This window comes from Protopterus annectens, chromosome 7.part0 (assembly GCF_019279795.1).
Source record: "Protopterus annectens isolate FY-2018-M chromosome 7.part0, PAN1.0, whole genome shotgun sequence".
Lineage (NCBI taxonomy): Eukaryota > Metazoa > Chordata > Ceratodontiformes > Protopteridae > Protopterus > Protopterus annectens.
Window position 1 is genome coordinate 444,091,017 of NC_056739.1, and position 23,284 is coordinate 444,114,300.

The window sequence follows — 23,284 nt, forward strand, 5'->3', positions numbered from 1 at the left end:
GGTAAGTTTTGCCCTGCAAAATCTGACGTTTCTATATAAAAGTCCCACCTTGGGCAATTGAAAAGGTGGCAACCCTATAATACGTATGTGGTAGCATGACTCTGCTGACGGATGTGGGTCCCAAAACCCAATTACTTGTCTGTATTGAATAGTCTCGTTTCTCATGTATCAGCCAGATGGGAGCAGATTATAAGAGGAACACACAAATAATATGAATAAGTCACTGGGCAGGCCGCCGATTCCATACAGTCGAATGGCATGCCGTCACCTAATGCGCAGCCATTCCCGATACTGTAGGCATGTAATTGGATGTAATAGGAATCACAAGGCAATACTGTGGTCCTCGCTCCCAACCAGGGGTGTGAGTGTCAGATGCAAGCACCAATGTCGGTGCATTTGCAAGTGCGAGAGCAAGTGGGTGTAAGCCTGTTTGGCTACCAGTATGCAAGTATTGCACTGGTAAAGCAATATAGAGGCTAACCGAGTGTAAGAAGCTGTAACCAGAGGTTAGCATTGCTTAACACCGTGCAAACCCACGCACACCCACTCACAGCTGCTTTAATGTGCCTTACTCCCTCCATATCCAATGGTCTTTTTCTGCCCTGTAAACAAATAAACATCCTCTGCAAGGCTTGGAACCAGGACCCTGCACACACAGCTAATGTGATTTACCAATACACCATGGCAGACATACAGACAACAGACAGTACCACAAACATATACAGTGCAGTCATTCAACAGTATAGGAATGTATCCCATCATGTAGATGTATATGTGAGTATTTATGCCCAGCATATAGGTACATACATATATAGAGATATATCAAGAACATACCATGTGGCAACAAAGGATTACAAATGAATGACATGGGAAACACCAGTGATGCCTGTATTATGTAGTGGTGTTGTTCTATGTAATCTCAAGACTCCCTCAGACAGACATGTGTCATTCATATACGCAAACAGTTGTACATTGGCCGTATACATCAGTCTGTGCATGTAATGTAAATTAACACTACAGTACTTGTCCAATCATTATGTGTGAACAGTACTCTTGCAAGGTGCTGTGTGCAACATCATCATCATGATAAAGGTAAATGGGGTAACCATAGAGGGACCAGTAGTTTTGTGTGTACAATGGGGTCATCCTCATCATGTGTACCTGGACCATTTAGGAGTGATGTGCATACCAGGATCGTGTGCCTGAGGGATAGAGGTGAGGATAACAGGAGTATGTTGTGATGCATATTACAAGGGTTACATGTGTCCAGTGGGGACGTGTGTGAAATGGACAGCTATGTATAGGGCAGATGTTGTCCTAGGAGCCCATTGGCCTTATGTTTCCATAGGTTGAGGGTCAGATGTGGAGGAAGGAGAGTAGGTATGGCCATGGAGGATAGGTAGGGTAGGATCACAGACAAGACAGCATACAGGGTTGGTATATGACACATGTGGGGGGATACAACTCGGACGAGGATGGGTGTTCGGCATTCACAAGCCCATGGGAACAGTGGGACGGAGATCCCCAGCCATGGGCAGCCACCACTGCACCTAAAAAGCCTCAAAGGAGGCAGTGCTGGGTCTGTCCAGGAGGTGCAGCATCACCCTGTAAATCTGACATTCCACCCTTGAGCTTGCGTATCTGGTATTGGAACCCCTTAATGAGCCCTCAATGCAACACGTTCGGGACCCCACGACAGCAGACATGTACCTGTCTGATCCTGCTCCCAGGGGCGACATGCCCCATCCTCAGTGGTGGTACCACCAGAAGGTGGTGCAGAGCCAACAGAGGTTGATGTCCAAGGCTGGCCCCCAGATGTGCTAGTGCCTGGTGCCATGGTCAGCTGAAGTGGAACAAGAGGTTCTGCCGGGACCTCCCAACCCATTCAGCCTATGGTGTTGCAGTTTAAACCCACATATGGCTTAGTGATAGACAACAGCATACAGGATTACCTACAACAGTATGCATAGATATCACCATCAACCTAACACAACAGATGGTATACATTTGCAGAGGGAGCACAACACATGCATATATACTGCATGCCATTTGTACAATGTGTAGTAGACATGTGATCGCAGCTATGAACAGTTGCCCATTATTGGCTTGTCACTGGGAACCCCGGACAGTGTCTGTCATACCACTGTTTCATGTGACATATATCCAGCCAGGGATGCAATGGTCATGTGATGTGCCATGTAGTAACACATCCCTATCATCATGTACTGATTGCAATCCTCACACTATGCTCCTGCTGTGCACAGATGTGTGTTCAGTGTGTAACACAGGAAACAAATGGTTCCACACACTGACCAGTTCACAAATGGCACTACAGGTGGGGGTCTCTTATGAACAGAGTACTGTCGTGTCTGTATTAAAACATGTAGAATAGCCATTACCACACACCACATGTTAAACAGGCAGTAGTCTCAATGCAGCATAGCTACACTTACATGCTGTAGTCATGTGTGGCACATCACCCTTCTGTCTTTAGGCTATTTCCCACTGTGCATGATGTTTGAGGTACATCCAGATATCATCTGTGATGCCGTTTCAGAACACCACATCCAGGTACCACTCACAGCGACTATCATGGCCAAATACCAACATGTTTTTCCAAGATAGTTTACTGTGTTTATCATGCGAATGGCTATGGGAACACCATCACAGCTGTTCCATATGCAATCAGCTAGAGGAGGACTGCAATAGGTGCAGAGGCCATCACCTGATCATGTCCATCACTTACAATACACATGCTGCTGCTGAGCAGGTGTACACCTCCACATCCACCAGAGACTATGTGGGTGGGACAGGAAAAGTACACCAGAGAAGGGCTTGGAGACTTAACCCTAAGCATCATCTGCCACATGCCTAACAGTACAGAGGTCAAACCCCTGACTGACTACTCATTACTATTACATGTGCATGACATTACTACATGTGCCACAATGGTGACATGTTGCTGTGCTGTAAGAACATATATGTGTGTAGGTGAGTGACATCTGCAACAGAGATATAGTAGACATACATTAGGTGTGGCACACATGGCTGTCCACATGAACGGATGCCATTGTCACCACAACCACACTCTCTAATGGACTCACATTGACACTCTTTGCCAGGGCCACAAATATACAACCTAACTACTTAGTTTGCCACACTGCAGTAATGCACAGGACTACATGCACCACAGGGGATATCTGGAGGTCCTATGGGCTAGGGCATGTGAAAGTGTTTGACATCTGTTGGTATGCCAACAAGGGTTATACTGGGAGTGACTGTGGTTGGGAGCATCATAACCCACACGCAGACACAAGGTGCCAGTACTGACATGCATGTATGCATTGCTTCATGGGTGTGTAGTGGTTGGCTGTGCAAGATGGCTGTACAAGGCTGGGTGAGGGGTAATCCTTGGCATTGTGTCACCTGACAATGGTGTGCAGTGTGGTACAGGGGTGTAGTGTCTGCAATGTCCCACACAGATGGGTACTGCATGATCTGCCCTGACATCCTGGTTGCCAATGTGTATGGCCATAGCTTTGCAATGCAGGCCATGTCTGTGTTTGATAGTCCTTCACATGGACATTACCTGGGATGTGCATGTCCCACAATACTGTACAGTGACATGTACAGGTGTACCTGGTTTGGCAGGCACATGTTGTGTACACAGATTGTTATCCCCCAATATGCAAATACTGGCCTGGTGTGGCAAAACCTGCTTATAGTGAGCAGGTCAACCCTGCACCTGCATTGATAGCATGATACAGGTATTCCCTGGTGTCAGTGGCATTGGTCCATACATGGCACATTTGTATGGCATTGTATGGCCTCTGTGGATCACATTTGATGGCACCACATATGTTGCTGGCATCCAGTGTTGAACATAGTGAAGGCACAATGTCCGCAAATATGTGCCTATTGTACCGCTGTATAGGGTGTCATGTCCTTTGCAGCCCACTGCATTCACACCATGCCTACTATCTGTCATCAATGTGCATGGTACTAGCAACATAGTGGGATATCCTAGGCAAGTGTGTTTGTGCATGGCACATGGGTGCAGGACATATACTGGGTACTAGTAGGATTGCATACTTTGTTCACCAGGCCTTTTGCCAGATGTAGGGGTATGGCTTGCCAGCACAGTCCCGTGGCTGACTGACAGCTGTAGTCCTTGTGAGGTGGCCAATGTGTCATAAGACAGACACCATATAGGAAAACTACAAAATCCGCTCCCCAACATGTCCAGTGGTTAGACACTCACAGCCACCTCTACACAGGCTCTGACAGCCAAACACACACACTTGCCATGCCTTGTATACGAACCACTACCTACCATATCACACTGCAGCAACACGCTTTTAGGGCATGCGCTACAGCGAATACTGGGTTACAGCACACCTACAGGTGCATACCTAGGTGGGTGACAACAGCGGGATTGACAAAGGTGGTCATGTGATTTGTACAGAGAGTGCATACTCTACAAAACACTGTACTTGTCTCACAGACACACATACACACACTCACACACGCACACACACACACACACACACACACACACACACACACACACACACACACACACTTGGTAAGTCTGGGATTAGAACACTGACCTAACTACTTTATCACACTACAGCATTATGCAGTTACAGAACACGCTACCAAGATTACTGGGTCACAGCAGTCCCAGTGGTGTATTTCTAGGTGGGTGACATCATCAGCCTTGCCAACGGTGGATATAGGAATTGTATGGAATGTGAGTAGTCTAAAAGCATTATTCAGTCCTCAGGCAGATGGGGACAAACACACACACATACCCACACTTGGCAAATCTGGGATTAGAACACCGACCTAATTACTTTATCACACTACAGCATTACACAGTTACAGAACGTGCTACCAAGATTACTGGGTCACAGCACTCCCAGAGGTGTATTTCTAGGTGGGTGACATTATCAGCCTTGCCAAAGGTGAGTATAGGAATTGTATGGAGTGTGAGCAGTCTAAAAGCATTATTCAGTCCTCAGGCAGATGGGGACAAACACACACACTTGGCAAATTTGGGATTAGAACATCGACCTAACTACTTTTTCACACTGCAGCATTATGCAGTTACAGAACATGCTACTGAGTTTACTGGGTCACAGCACTCCTAGAAGTGTATTTCTAGGTGGTTGATATCATCAGCCTTGCCAAAGGTGGGTATAGAAATTGTATGGAGTGTGAGCAGTCTAAAAGCATTCGTCAGTCCTCATGTAGATGGAGACAAACACACACACGCCAGTGGTGGGAACAGAACACCTGCCTATCTACAGATCACTATTACAATACTACATAGTTACGAGTCACGCCACACAGACTACACATTTCAAGGCTGTCATTATGACCTTCTAAGAATGCGGACATCAACAGAGATGCTGGCAGTTAAGATGTACATACCTGTGAACCTGTTTATTTAAAGTAGGAATCCATCCTGACCTGGAGTACTCCCATCTGTGGAATGGATGACTACTATCACTATACAGGGTTACAATGGCCATGCCCATACACATAGAGGCACATAACCGACACAAGGTGTCAATGGGCATGCTCACACACTTGGTAGCACAGGGTGTTCGGAATGCACTATGTGTCCATCTACACAAGGATATACTAGGCATGCTCATACACTTAGTAGCACAGGGCTGTCTGGGATGCACTCTGATTCTAAACACGGAAGGCCATAGTGGTCATGCTATTACAGTTAGGCATAAAGAACACATTGTAATGGTCTCTGGTGTTAGCAGTTGTCATTGTTAGCAGGAACGCTGCACTACATATATCTGATACCGGTCTTATACACAACGTCTGCTGCTGTCCGTCACCTTAGATGTACCATTCTATACCAAGCACAATACTACCACTCGCAGTGATGTCTTGTCAGGAGTGGCAACTGCTTGACCAACACAATGAGCCCATGTCCTGCTGTAATTATGAGGTTGTCCAGTGTTTGTCATTCTGGGATGACATGACTGAAAGTAGACAGGCCTTTGTCACATATCACATGCATCCATGATTCAAGGGAGTGGGGATAATACCTAAGTCGCATTTGCCCATATAGTGCCATTCCAAGGCAAATGTCCTAAACACAGGATAACACCCTGACACCTAGAGGACAACTGCATTGTATGCTTATGCTAACCAGTGCTAGATGTGTAGCGTCCGTAATCACAGCTGCTCACTGTAGATCCAACAATGGGGAGTACTGACATCTGTGCAGTGAGGAACACCTGGCTGAAGGCTCTGTAGTGCAAAATAGCACTACCACCATATACCTCAGAACCAGACATGTGGGCCATAACACAGGTACGGACCGCTCCAGGTGGTGGTGTCCCCAAATACATAAAGGCCACTCACATGTACTGACTGGTACTCCCACAAAAGGCATCACAGATGAGTCAGGTACAGGACACAGTGTCAAATGCTGCATTCTAGGATGTAACCATCAGACACCACCATGCTCTCAGACCACCAACACACATCCATACATGTGGAAGGACATATAATAGTACAACACCATGTGACCCTTGACCAGTGGACTATACCAAGCTCTACATCAACTGTGCAGAGTACCCATGTACTGGCACAGTTGCATCATGTGTTATGCAATGCAGTGATACCACTGTCTGTAACCAGGTCAGGTGTACACATACCAGGGGCCCTCAGTTATTTACAGCATTAGCAGATGACTGTTGCTGTACACCAGTAAACACCCTCATGTTTGGATATGACATACATGTACCTGCCCTGGATATGTACATGCCACACACATACAACATATATGTAAATAGCATAGCTGTTGTTGTCCTTTGTGCAGACAGATGGCTACAGCCATTACACACATGCACATGGCATGTAGATCCATGGCTGCTGAATGCTAACAGTACATAAGGTGTGATATCAATGTTGACAGAGGTAACATTCCATCTGTACTGGTCACCCATTACACCCATCATATCATACAACAGTCCATGTCTCATTTATGTCATTACACATGTCCACCAATTGCAATGCCTACAAATATGCTCAAATGACAGGATTATAGGACTTACACACATGTATATGTAGTGGTGTGTGTTCAGATACCATGTGTGTGCAGCTGCTGATGTATGCAGGTGATGTGTGTCTTAGTACATCATGCAGTTGCAATGCAGCCACAACATTGCCAACTGTATATGGTGATATGCTAAAAGTACAGAAAGATGTACCTCAGGTATGGACAGATGTGGGGACATAACTAAGTGGTGGGGCATCTTTGCAGATGAATGTTTGCTGAGGACAGCTCACAGGTGTGTCACAAGTGGTCCTACAATAACCTGTGTAACCAGTAAGCAATGGTTTTGTTAATTGAAGGGCAACACACACAACATAGACAGTGGTCAGGCTGACACCGAAGGTAAACCACTTGACAACTGTAACAATTAAGACCTCCCGTGTGCATATATCAACACAGTTGCCAAAGGAAGCATCAGTACACTTTGTAACGTGTGCAATACTGCTGTAAGTCTGTCATACATATCATGAGATATGCAAGTGTTTGATTCACAGTACCAGCATGTGTGGTTGCGTGTGTGTCCATATATGTCACGTATGATGGGGAATACATCTCAATTGTTGCTCACTCTCCTGTACACTGTTGTAGATATCTGTACAGACTGCAATGTAGAAAGCAGGACATAGGCAGGGGTGTGTATCTCACACATGTGAGGTATCTGTATGTGCGTGACATAGGTGTATTCAATAGTGAATGCCACAGTGTGTGTATGTGTGTGTGTGTGTGTATGGCTGCCTGGCCCTGGAGTGAGGATGTATGTTAACATAGTGAACTGATAAGACCCCTCCCCCATCCTGGCGATGCAATCTACTATCCGTGTTGATGTCCCCGATCTTAGGCCATACTGACTACCTGTACATGTGTATTCTCTGTGGTGCATCATGATGGTGCTCAGTACAGTAATGATGATTTGCACATGGGCAGGGGTCCTCACCTCAACAGTAGCAACTGTATGTGTGAGCGTGTGTTACTGTGTCAATGAATCCGTGAGTCTGTGGGTGTGTTACTGTGTCACTGAATACATGTGTGTCAATACCTGAGTGTGTGGGTGCAGTTGTGTGTTCGCATCCTGTCATGGGAATGTGTATTACTGCTTCCCAATGAGGCATCACACTTCCCACTGGCCTCTACCCTTGTCATCAGCTAGACCACTCTCTTACCTCAACACTCCATGTAACTGTACCTGTGATGTCACCCAGTATGGATGTCGCATCTGTAGCCACAGTAGCTTGATACACAGCTATCATGCTCTTAGATCAGTAGACGTGTTTGGAACGTGGGACATTCTAACTGTGATGTGGAAGGTACAAGGTGCATGCTGGTATTTTCATACATACCTGTGAGTAGTCCACATTTACATATGGGACACTAACTGCAAATACTGACATCCACCGGCACATGCAATTAGACCTGAAGGAGGAAATCACAACTTCATGACCAACATGCAGTTACTGTTGTTACACAAAGACACATACTGTTAACAGTATGAAATGCATGGTACACCTGTACTACATGGTATGTCTGCTGCCTGTCAACAGTACACAACAATTTTAATCTACACTTATCTTCCTAGTCTGTTCACCCTGTGCATCAGACCATATGAGCATGTCCCTGCACCGAAGGTGTGGATGACAGGGATACGGCACAGGCATCATCATATGCACATGGTGATAATGTTTGCCAGAGGTCTAGGCTGCACCATTGGATGACATCATGTGTGTGGGTTAGGGCCTTTGATCTAACTGGGCATGTGTGGATGTTATGCATGTGTGTGTTGCGGTGCCCTACATATGTTTCCAGTGTGTGCGTGTATGTATGCACACAGTTCTGGCACATGTCTGGCCTAAACAGGGGTATTATTGACAGCTGCAAACTGTACAGGCCATGTTTTACAGTTCACGGTGTCCGGCCATGGCCACGTGACCTGTGCCTGCCAGGGGTTGCACGGGCACTACCAGGCAGAGGTGCAGATTGGGTACTGTCTGATGACACATGTTCACTGGAACTGTGTCCCTGTTGGGACCATCCAGGGCCACGTGCATGTGGCCTGCTGTGTAGTGGTGTGGACAGCACAGCACCAGCTGCACTGCTGCTGCTACCGTCACTATGGAAGTGGGCATGTGAGGTAGCTCATTCACGTAGACCTGAAGCAGGTGATGTAGCAAGCCTATGTCCACATGCCCGACGCCTCACTCCTACCAGATGTTCCAACACAGACAGCTCACGCTCATGGATTGTCATGCCACGGTGAAGGACTCCAACCATGTCACCCAATCATCTATCCAAAGCTTCAGCAATCTGCTGTTGAGCATTTACCATTGCCTAGATGTTGTTGTTTAAAGAATGGACAGCAGCCCTCTGAAGCCTCTGATCTTCTCTGTTGTGCCATTCAGCATGTGCCTGTGCCTCCATTACAGCCTGAAACATGTGTCTGGTGACACCAGCTGCTGCAATCTGTCTTGCAGGGGCATGTTGACCAGAGGTCCTCCTACGAGCAGCACTGGCCATGTGCCTGTGTGGGGCATCACCAGTCAGTTGGCTGACACCATGGTGTGCAGGCACACCTTCCATGGCTCTCACACTTTCCTGTTCCAAGCTACCACATGCCAACTGTCCTTCCTCTATGGCCACTGGTGATGGGGTATGTGTAGGCATGAGAACTGTGTGCAGGGATGAGGGGGATATAGGTAGAATGGCAACCAATGGCACAGATTCAGCCCCTGAAAACCCTGCCTGTGCCTCAATCATACATTCATCATCACTGCTAGAGTCTGTGGGGACACTAACATCAGATGGACCACAGGAAGGAAATGCACCTACATCACCTCTGAGGGGCAGACAAGAACTGTACATTGCAATCTATACAATAGACACAGACACACACACACACACAGACACACACACACACACACACACACACACACACACACACACACACAGACACACACACACAGACACACACTATGGCACCCAACATGCATGTGATATGACAGAAGGCATGCAACATAAATGTGATACAGCAGACAGCATGCAGCGCAGACAATAATAGTGGTAGTTATCATACATCCCTGGGTTGCACACAACAGTATGCATGTGTCATAGCAGAAGGCATGAAAATTACACAATCATAGTAGTAGCTAGTATACATCCTTGTGTTATACCATGTAGACCAGCACAGGTTAACAGTATACCTGCCTGATGTGTGGCATATGACCTTGACAATCACTTGTAGTATGACATGTGATCTGCTGATGTGTGCAATGACATGCATACATGTTTAACACAATGGTGTCCTGTCAAATATACAGTGGGGTAATGTTGTCCCAATGCAGAGTTGTCTGTCCACCCTACAGATATACTGCACATTTAGCTGATGTGCATGGCCATTGCAGGAAATCATAAGGAGTCTCTATTGCTATACAGTGTGAGTTACAGACACAGTTCATAGCCATGACTGTGTTCAGATACAATGCATATATACTGTGGAATGTGACCCACATCGCTGAGGTGTATACACACTAAACCATGATGTGGAATGTGTGCCACAGGTCACTGAAGGGTATACGGATGACACCCCTGCACATCTGCAACCATATTGCTGCTGCCTGGCAACTATGGCCAGACATGGCAAACTCGTCGGTACACCATGTCCCACATGACATCTGTGTACCACACACACACACACACACACACACACACACACACACACACACACACACACACACACACACACATGAGGAGCAAGGATGACATTGGTGTCCAACACCAGCAAGGGGAATGTACTGTATCTGTGAGCTGATGTGGATACTATACAGGTGACTGCTGTCATGTCGTGACACACTCAAGATGTCCAACACATTTTATGTGGTGGATTGATGTCACGCCTACACAAGATGTGCACAGGCCTGTAGGATGTCTAGTGTTCCTTATCTGCAATATAACCATTGCACAAAGGCCATAATTGGACCATGTGGAGCCAATGTATGGCAGGGCGTACACACAAGCACATCACGTCTACTGTGTGTGTTGCTTCATGTCTCTGGCCATCCTCCATGGCCATGTGTGTACATGTGTTGGCTAAATGATTGTGATGGGCATCTATTTCACATGTCTGTGTTGTCCCATATGATATACACCCACAGATGTCATATGCTCTACTGACGACAGGGTTATGCAGACAAAGGGTGGTATGTTTGGTATGTGGGATATGTTTTTCAGGATAGTTAGGCAGTGTTGCAGCCAGCCCACTAGATGTCATGGACATGTCAGATAGCACATCACATTGTGTGACATTCATAGCAGGGCTATCATCCACACCAGTGAATCCTGTGGGCTGGCCATACTCCAGCTCACTGTGTAGTACTGTTTGTATTCCCGACATGTGTAGTTCTGATCTGTAGTACATTTCCCTACAGTGAACAGCACCTCCACCATTGTATGCACAGCTGTCCACACATCCGGCAATGACAGTTTGTAAGGTTTCATGTCTGTGTTTCACATGGTTTGCAAGTATTGGACATGGGTAGCCATTGTGATGCATTGCAGGTCCGATCTGTATATTGTGACAGGACCGTGCATTATGTGTAAATGTGGTAAATGGCCACATGGCAGATAGATCTGTGCATTAAGATGCCTGAAAAATAATAACAGTCTCACCTGCAATGGGCTGCTGTTGCAGCAGAACGCCAGAGGTACCTAAATAGGAGTAACACAGCAGTATGATCATTATCCACACCTGTATGATAGCTGCAGGGTGCAGTTTGCATGTTAACACATACACCAGTACAATAGACTATACTATGGTGTATACACATGTGTGCATACACAGAGTAGCACACTATAGTATGCGGCATGTGTGTATACATGCCTTGCATATGATGTTACATTACATATTGTACAGTGACACATGTAACTATATGGAATATAGTTGTTATAGGTGCAGTAGTGACTTTCCTGGCAACTCCAGGCTCCGTGGTTTAGAGACACCCATCTCCACAATATCGGCTAAGGCTTGTGGATGTTGTTCTGCAGTTGTCTCCAGGTTGGCCAGTAGCTCCTGGGTACATGTGAGTGGGGGCTGGGTTGGTGGCCCACCACTTGTTGCACCTTGTTCCCTGGCAATTGCATTTGCACACTGTTTTGCCCATCTAATGAGGTCTGCACAGTGTCTGCGCACCTGCTGGTATGTGTGGTTGTGGCCACCCACATCATTAACCCTCCTGCAAAGTTCCTTCCACAGGTCATCCCGCTGCTGTGCATCCTGTGGCACATGGCTGAACAGGACATCATGACTGTCATGTAGGTATGGGATGAGGGCCTCATCCTCCAAGCAGGTATAAGGTGGTAGCCTTGCATGCAGCATACCTGGAATACATAATGATGGAGACAGGTCACAGTAACTCACAAAGATGTACAGAGCTGCAGCTGAACATACATGTGTATCACATTAATTATGATTAAATAGTTGTATTTGCAAATCTACATGACACTGACACCACTGACATGTTTGTGTCAAACACATTTGATACTCAATGGTGATTGGATATTATCACCATATATGTGCGTGTGTGTCACCTGATTACATTGCTCATACTCCATGTGGATGCTGTCTTGATGTGGGCATGTCTGTTTGCCTGTACTGGTGTTCTTACCTATCAGCACATGGCTGGATGGGTCCACATTATAATGCAGTCGACCTTGATGCTGTGTATATGTCACATATAAAGACTTACACTGCCTTAACGGTCATGACCTGTGACCCTGCAGACTTGCTCACAGAAGGTTTTACAAGTATGTGTTTTGCCATATACATCTGCATGGCACTGTACAGCGATTCAACATCCTGCCATGTATCACCTGTGTTGCACATGTGATACACATGGGACATTGGCTAGCCAGATGGCATTTGCAGGGATGGATATCAACTACAGCATGCAAAGTCAACTAGTAGGCTATATGCCCTGGGCCATGTATGAATCTAGGATGAAAGGTTTCCTAGCTGTAGCCAACAGGCAGGTTTCTGGGGCCAGGTGGAGCAGTGCCACATAACTGATCCCCAGGGTTAATGATACATTTACCATGTGGTCATCACACCATGCCTGAGAGGGGACAATGTGCAGCTTTGCTGGACAGGAATGCATAGTATGGCAGGAGTATGTAAAGTGTATGGGACAAGGATCTGTTCAGCATGTGGTGATCCTAGTACTAGGAAGGTGGATGTCCATGTAGCATGTGTTTGAGATAAGGATGTGTACGTGTAGCATGTCCAACATCACTGGGTTGGACATGGCTTTATTCAGGGTAGGCATCATGCTACATAGTGAAGATGGGGATTGGGAAGGTTGGTGTAGGCCATCTGAACATGACCAATACCACTTAAAGGAAATATGTGATCTGATATGGGTCACTTGAGTGTTGAGTATGGCTGGACAATGATCTCTATATTCATGGATGGCACCCTGTCATGATTAGGGTTGCCACATACGACTACCTGACAGGTGTAGTGACGTAACTATCACAGGAAAGACAACTGCCCAGCTGCATCCCTTATACACAGTGTCCATTATGTTGACCGCTGCATAGGTGGTAGTTCATGGGTACAGGGTTATTAACATAGGGGTGACAATGCAATATGTAGCTGTCAGATTGTGCCCATATGTCACACAACTCAACCACAAAGCCCCTTCTGTATGTTGTCCACAACAGTTTGAGTCAGCTATTGCTCCTAGGTCATAGTCATTCGCATACATCAATAGGGAGATGCCTTCTGTTAGTCTGTGTGGTATAGACTAAAATGAGGGGGAGCACAATGAATTAACCCTGTCTTACTGTACCTGGCACTGGTGTGATGTGCATGTATTATTCAGACACCTTCTGTAGTGTTGGTTCTGCCAGCAGTCCCATTGCAAAACACTCCTGTGACATGGGAATGTACATCTAGTATACTGAGTGTAGGTGAAACACAGTATGGGTGATGATGTCCTATAACCTGGCAAGGTTATGATATGCAGTGTGAAATCAACCTTACTGTCATCTACACCTGTACTGCTGACATCAAATACGTTGATCGAGGTTCATGGCCTTTCAGACCAGACTCAGCAGGATAGTAATGCAGTACTTCCCATTATCACTGGTGTCTCCCCCTTTGTGGGTTGTGATACCTGTTGGTGTGCACCATTCAGTGTGTACACAGCCTGACATGAAGCTATGTTTTACATGATGTGTATGTGGAGAGCAACTTGTTTTGCCATATGTGTATGATACAACCAGGAATGTGGACAGGTCCTATGCAGCCTGAGTACAGCTTGTACCTGCATAGTTGTGGTTACAGGGGCTCTGTAGTGTACATGGATATATGATTGTGCACCTGTTGGGGGGACAGTGGGTTTATGTTATCCAGGACCCTATCTGGATTGCTTATTCATGCTCAGCACTTGTTCAAAACTTGTAAGCACTACGTAAACTACTAATTACTATAGCACTCAATCTTCCTCATTACCTAGAGGTAAACAGGTTTTGTAAGTACTTTTCTCACTTGCTTAGAGTAAAACAGCTCTTGTACTCACTTTCCTCACTTATCTAGGGGAAACTAGTTTTATATTCAGGCATGTCCAAGGGTCAGCTCCCAGTGTTCTCTCCTGTCTATCTGATGAATCTGGACATCTTGAGGCAATGTAGAAATTGCCTCATATACACAGACAACCCTCTCCGCATACCACCCAACACTACAACCTGTGAGAGATGCTCTTATCTAGCCAAACTGGAGGTAAAGATCTCTCCAACCAAGACTGAACCTGACAGTCATGTGGAGAAGGTAAACATTTGCACCACACCACACTCATCACATAGTCTCACTAAATCTACACCACCATAATCCACACATAGTAACACAAAAACATTCATGGAGACTCTCAATAATAATCTGTCTAAGCAACAGAGACCTCCAAAGCAGAAACGCAAGCAGCCTCCATCCCCCAACACAACCCCAATGACACATAGCCCACAGAGTCAGTGTGCCACTCAACCACAGCCAATAAGGCAAATCAATGTACCCAACACACTAGTCATAGGTGACTCTATAGTCAGGCACACTGATGTCCCACTCACCAGGCTAAACAAGGAGAAGGTTACTGGTATAAAACCAGTATTTTTGTCATTACACATTCATTCTGAGGAAGTTTGCATATTGTTGCAAACGAAAAGCGCTTCAATTAAACATATTCTGGATATTTTGTGGTTTACTGTTTTGCTGCTGCTGGTATCTTTCACTTGAACACTCTTGTGTTTGGCAGCACGTTGGGCATTCAACAGTTTGGCTCTCCTTTTGTATTTTTCAAGGAAAAGGTTACTGTCAGCTACCAGTCGGGTACCAGGATCTGCCACATAACCCATGCACTCAGGTCACTCCACCACAAGTACAAATATGACTCTGTCATTGTCCATGTTAGTGTGAATGACTTGAGACGTACCTCCCTGGACTACATGAAAAGAGACATGGAAGAGCTCTCCAATCTTGTAGCCCAGGCAGGTATGACCCTAGCCCTGAGTAGCATTCTGCCATCACCCAGAATGATACCGCAGAACGAGGACAAAATGATTGACTTCAACAATTTTCTAAGCTTCTGGTGTCATTCTAAGGGGATCCAGTATCTGTCTGTTTGGGATGACATGGTCGACAAACCACAATGCTTTGCCACAGACGGCCTGCGTCTGTCACCCCTGGGATTCCGGACACTGGCTAAGGCTCTTGCTGCCCCTATAGTGCCTTCTTTAGGCAAGGTTTAAATAACAAATTCACCACCATAACAGGAACAGGCAAGCACAAACTGAGGGTAATGCTACTCAATGCTGGAAGTCTAAATCTCAAAATGCACTCACTCGAGGCACTCCTTGTAATAGAGAACATTGATATCTGTGCAGTGACTGAGACCTGGTTCAAGGCTCAAGAGACCACCCCTGCACTACTAGGCTATAACTCATGGCACACTTTTCGGCCATGTAACCTGGACCGGAACACCCAAGGCGGAGGTGTGTCCATATTCATTAAGGATATCCACCCCTCCAGGCTAGTTGCTTAGCACAATGCATCTGAGGTTATCCAAGTGCAACTACCTCTGGGCTAAACTGCAATCCAAATCGTAGCTTGCTACAGATCCCCCACCATGCCCCAAGATTCCCACTCCTCTTTTCCTGATGTACTGGAAATTATTAGGGTTCAACCAATAACCCTACTAATGGGCAACTTCACCTACCCCACCATTAACTGAGAAAACTACTCCTGTACCAACACATTAGCTTAACACTTTCTGGAAGTCATAAACTCCAATGCCCTGGATCAACTTATCCACACACCTACCAGGTGCAACAATATCCTAGACCTAGGCATTACCAACATGAGTGACTGCTGTTCCACACCTGAAGTCAACTCCTCATTGGTCCGATCTGATCATAAGCTAAACACCCTTGATATCCACATCCTGCCCCCACCCCCCATTAAGGAAACCACAGTATAATATTTCTACAAATACAACTTCATGCTTCTTAAGACAGAAGTGGTAAACTTCATGACACCCATGCAGATGGACAATACAGTTAAAACTGCTGAATCCTACACAAATGCACTCTATAAGCACTTACACAAGTGCATGGATCATGCTATCCCAAACAGAACCAAGATGCTATCCTCCAAATTAAGGAAGCCAATCTGGTGGTCCCCTGCCATAAACAAACTGTACAACAGAAGGAAGACACTGCTGCAAAAGAGAGTACAATCCCATGAGTGGAGGAGCTCCCTGTTCAGCCTCAGTAAGAAGCTGGGATCCCTTATAAGATCCTCCAAAGCTAGCTATGGAAACGAAACTGCCACTAATTCCAAGGACAACCACAAAGCATTCTATAGCTATGTCACATATCTCGATGTCAACACCCAGATCTGCTCTGAGTTACAGTACAAAGGCACAAACATTACAGAACCAACTGATATTGCCAACATCCTGGCAGATAGGTTCAGTGCTACCTTCCCCCCTCTCACCCCCTAAAAGGCCCATATCTATACAGGAAGAATGCAGAGTCCCTGTAATCACAACTACGCAGGTAAAAACTGCACTCTCTAAAGTCAATATCACAGCATCCATGGGACCGGACAACATCCCAGGCTGTGTTTTACACGAACTTCAGAATGAACTGTCTCCCCACCTACGCACCATGTTCAATAATAGCCTTGTATCAGGCTTTGTGCCCCCTGAATGGTGCACAGCAACAGTTATCCCACTCCACAAAGGTGGCGCCACAATGGACCATGGGACCTATTGCCCTATAGGCTTGACTAGCCTGGTCTGCAAGGCTATGGAGCACATCATCATGGATCTCAGGCACAGAGACATTGGGTACCTCCAAACCTTTGAGCCCTCCAAGTTTGGCTTTGTTAAGGGCAGACCAAGCCTCCTAAACCTGGTGGACTTCTTTGAGACAGTTGCCAAAGCATTAGATAAGGGTAAGGAGGTCCACACAGCCTACCTTGATCTCTCAAAGGCTTTCAACACCATTCCCCATTCTCGTATTATCGATATACCCATCCACCTGAATATTAACCCCTATGTCATGAGATGGTTTGCAAAGTGGCTCACGGACAGAACCCACACAGTGGGAGTTGCATACCCTAGGTCCGACTGTAAACCATTTACAAGTGGTGGCCCCCAGGGCTCAGTCCTAGGACCCCTCATGTTCAGTATATACTTCTCTGAGGTACAGGCAAGCACAGGAGGACTTTGGCTGAAAAGGTTTGCAGACGACTGCAAACTAGGGCCCATAATTGTTTCCCCAGCTGATACAGACACCCTCCAGAAGGGTCGCACTGAGACGGATACCTGGTGTCAATATCATGACCTCAAGCTGAATGCCAAAAAGTGCATAGTCATCCCCTTTGGATAAAACTAATTACCAGCAGACTACCACATAGGTGCTAGTCCCCTACATACAGAAAAGGTAATAAGGGATCTGGGAACCCAAGTAGATAGCAATCTCTCCTTGGATAACCATAATGCCAAGGTGGTTAAAATATCCTTCTACGTGGCCCCCTAATCTCTAATGGGTTCGCATCCAGAACAAAGGAGGCCATTGTGCCTCTCTACTCATGACTTACTAGACCCATTAAAGGATACAATACCCCATTTGAGATGTACCTTACAAGACAACTGCAACAACTTGGAAGACCACAACAGTACCACACCAAGAGGATTACTGACATTGAACAGAGGACCTATGCAGCCCAACTAAAGAAACTCCTGCTGTACTCTGTTGCATACCTCGTACTCACAGGTGATCTCTGCTTGACATACAAGGCCCATGTCCAAGCCAGTATTGCTGGATATGCTGCACCTAAACAAAAGCGCCTGAGAGCCACATGCTCTAGGGATATACACCTAACCACAATGATAACTTGGACATGCTGGAGAGATAGATTCCTGACCTGGAGACTCCCCATGCTTTGGAACATGATTCCAATGTACATCAGGCAGGGCTCTTCACTAGCACAATTCAAGAGAAACCTTGACGGGTGGATGGGAGACAGACATGTACCCCGGGGATCACTGCAGTGGCTCTGCTGGACAGAGGCACAGGGAACTAATGGCTCTGCTGTTCAGAGGCATAAGGATCTAACCTAAGGGGTGGTGGAAGCCAACACACTCTAGCTAGGCTTATAAATACCCTTGGGCAGACAGCCTAGTACCTACCTTTGAATTTATTACATGTCTTATGTGCATGGATAGTTAATTAGTTCTTCCATTTTATTTTGCTATCATGCTGATAAACTGTAGGATGACTACAAGTCATATGTATCCTGTTATTGTGTATTGTAAATGCCAATAGACATAGCTAATGTTTGCCTAACATAACAGTAATGCTATGTAAAATGTAATACATATCTGCCTACAATACTGTACATTACACAGTTATTGGCACAATATCCCACAATGCAAATCATAATTTCACAGTAGGCCAACCTTCGACATGTTATTCTCAGTAATACACCCATACATATGCCTACTGTTACAATATATCAACATATACTATCCCCTGTTATAGCATGTACTTGTTGGACCAACCCTGCCACTGACAGCGGCTGGTGAGGAATTGTTGGGTTCAAAGCCCTTATATAGCATCCCTTGTGGTGTATGCGGTGTTTGCCTTGTGACCTACAGCAGTACCACATAAATACTACAAGTGTTACTATGCTCAACAATACATCACTACAAAATAATTGTTTCCACTATATGCATTGCGTACACTTTAAATATTACAAAACAGGTACTACATACACAGACATACTGAGTGTTCTACATACCTTATTAGTAACCCAAGGTGTCGTTGACTGTTATTTTAATCCTTTTCAGTTTGTGTTTCAATCTTCTTTGTAATGTTCTGCTGGTATATACAGGTGGTTTAAATGTATATTAAGCCATCCTTTTATAGTTAAATATCAGTAACATGTGCTATACTGACCAACAATTGGTGTTCCAAAGTAGTTAATTAGATGCACATCAGCTGTGCAGCTACTACATTAGCCAATATCATGGCAACAGTGGTGTATAATTGAGTACTCCACTTGGGCATTGTCCCTTTGCCTTACATTCAAGGAAGATGGCCTGGATGTGCTGTTTGTGATGTATTTCAACAGCTATATGGAGACAGACAGAGATATATTAGCTTCATGACTCCCGTGGATTGTGCGTAATGGCTAGACAATGTTGTTCTACATGAGTACAGCTGTTATATTTCAGAACATTGCTACTTATGCAGGGTTTGTTTGTACCTGATACTTCTGCAGATGTTTCAGTCTGGCAAGGATGTTTGGGCAGCTCAAGGCTGTATGGCTATGCATGAAATGTTAGGTGGTTTACAGTGTGCTCACCAGACATCTTTGGTTTGGTGTACATGTGTATCATACTGTGTTGTTAATCAGTAACTGGTAACACTTCCTGGTGTGCACACAACCCTCTGAAATGGGATTAGTGCAAACAAACCCTGTAACATCAGCAGCTGTTCCATTGTATAACAGCAACTATTTCACACAAGGCCATGTTAGTGTGTCTCTGACAAAGTATGTTAAGGCTTCTGAAGATGTCGTACAGTGAGTGAATGATTTGTGATGTTATTACAGTTTGTATTGTAATTGGTTTGGGTGTGGGGGGGATTGAGATATTGGTAGGTGTACATAGCAGTTACAGGTGTGTAGGAACTGCTTTTATACATAATCAATATGTGTGTGAGGGTTCCTTCCCTATTTGAACACCTATCCTTTAGTGGACTAATACTATGGTAATTGCAGGCTGATTCATTAAGGCACTGTTAATTGGTTCCTGTATAGCATGCAGGTGATGTTAGTCCATGAATCCTTTTGGCAATACATCGGAATGTAATAAAGTGTTGCTTCATGAAAGCTGTCTGTGTATTTCTGTCATAAGTATTTGCAGCCATTGGAGTTGTGTTGGTGACTGACCCTCTTTGGCTAGGGTTGCCACCTTTTCATATGGCCATAGTGGGACATTTTTGGGACACACATCAGATTTTACAGGCTGACACAAACCCACGGTCAGTACAATGGATAGAACTTTCCTTTTTTGCCTAAATATAAGCTTATTCTTGTAGCAGTTTAGTTGCTTATCCTGTTTCTTGTAACATGTAGGTATTTTAGATACAGAAAGAAGTATTGTATGCAACTATTACATTATATATGGGACATAATTATGTCCTACAATCTCAGGACATTTGCCACATTTAATATTTTTGGTCAGGACACAACCGCCCAAAGAGGGACTGTCCCTCGCAAAGTGGGACAGGTAGTAACCCTATCTTTGACTCATGTCCATAGCACATATTTGTAATAGTGTATAGGCATATACTCTCCATATCCTTTGTTCATAAAGTTTGGTCGTGGTGGAATGTGTGATTGCTATGGTCCATATTATACTCATATATGAACATTTCAACCGCTGTATACGGGATACCTACGGAATCCCGATCGCACACAATTCCGACGCCCACAGTACCGGACCCAGACTCCCATACCCCACATTACCGACAGCGACAGTCAAACTGGCGAAAGTAACACAAACATGGAACACACACACGCACACACAGACACACTGCTACCCACCACATCCAAACAAACCATCCTACACTATGTATGAGCAGGTGGGCAAGCCCCCTTACACCCCTCATGTGGGTAGCTGCACCCCCCCACACCCCACCTACTTTAATATTCTACCTCCGAGATTGCACAGACGCAGAAAGCAAACCCACACCCACACATTACAGTCCCCCAGGAACACACACCACACTCAGAACACACACTTACACACACACTACAGCCCTCAGAAAGACACTTACACACAGTAACCTACCTGAACCGCAACACCAGAAGCACTAACTAAATGTCCCTTAACATCAGGATTTTAAACCTCGCGCTTCTGGTGTTTCGGTACTGTGGTCTTTCGGTCTTTAAGCCTCGTGATTACGTGCATCGGTATGTCAAGCATTCGGTATTTGGTAGGTATCCCATTTATATGTACCTCCATGGTTATGTAGAAGTTGTTAACCTATCTATATATCTACATATATATATATATATATATATATATATATATATATATATATATATATATGTATATCCCCATATATCGACATATATCTCTCTCTCTCCCTCTCTCTCTATATATGTTGATTTATATATATATATATATATATATATATATATATATATATATATATATATGTATATATATATATATATATATAGCATACACCTTTCATTGGGTACATGGCAGTTTGTCCTATTTCCACACATTCCTCCCTCTTGTGTTTTAACCTGTCAGAATACACAACTGCCATTGGTACATCTCAGGTAGCTTAGTGGTAGGTTATTGTGAAGATTCAGTACATGGTTGCATGTTCTAATCCTGGCAGTGGTCATTTTAACTCTCAGAGCAGGCACTGGTAGTGCAAGGGTGATTAACGCACATTTCAGTGGTTGTGTGTTCCAAATGTTTATTATTCTGTGGAATACTACCTATATATGCAAACTGTGGTTAAGGTATACTATGTAACATGTAAATCATATCTGACTTTATTGGGATTTGAACCAGGACTGCACAGATATTATGCAAATGCTGTATCCATTATACTATTGACATTAACGTTCCTTCTGCCTATTTCCTATGTCCATGAATCCTATGTGTAAGCATGGCTACACAACAGGCGGAGCCACCCACACCCACTGAGCTTCTCGAAATAACGACATGACACATGAATTGAGAGACTATACATTAACATCCTAACTAGATTTGGCATAGCCACTCACTGACACACTTCAGGGGAAACCTTGATGTGTGACTGGCCAACAGTATATACACCCCTGGGATCATGTGTCCTAGAAACATACAGCCAAGGTGTGGGGGAACCACTCCAGTTTTACAGCTGCAAGACCTGTTGGGGAAATTGAATGCTGTTGGGTTGTCATGTTAACATGCCCTTTTGAGATCACTATGTGCCCCTATAACCCTACAGCACCCCAGTCTTCAACAGATTCCAGCAACTCTGCCTGGAATCAGTTCATTGGCTATGCTTGACAGAGGCTCAGTTACTTCATCAATGGTGCAGGTAAAGCCACCACACTGTAGCTATCCTTCTAAATGCCCTTGGGCAGACAGCCTACTACCTATCTGTGAACCTCTACAGTGCAGGCCATCTCCATCATCATATGTGATTATACAGAGTTTTCTGATCACAATATACAGTGCAAATTCACCATGTAGTCAGACAACAGTTAAGTACAGCAATAGCATACAGACTACTGATATATAATCACTCCAAAAGCCTATTTTGGAAGCTAGTGGACATGTATAGGTTTCAGGCTTTGTATTGCTTACCAGTAGGTTACCTACAGGAAAGATGGGACACAAGCACAGATGGGATACATGCTTGCAACAATGCCATACCAACTTGTATGTGTCAGCCTAAGGCTTTTGAATGCTGGGCAAGGCTATTGGCACCTCCATGGTGCCATTTTTAGGCAGGTCTCAGAGGTGAATCTCACCTCCATGAACTGCACAATAGCGGAACCTATGAGGGTTAGGCTACTCAACACCAGGGCTAGTACTCACAGCATGCACGCACTCACAGCACCCCTCAGTATGG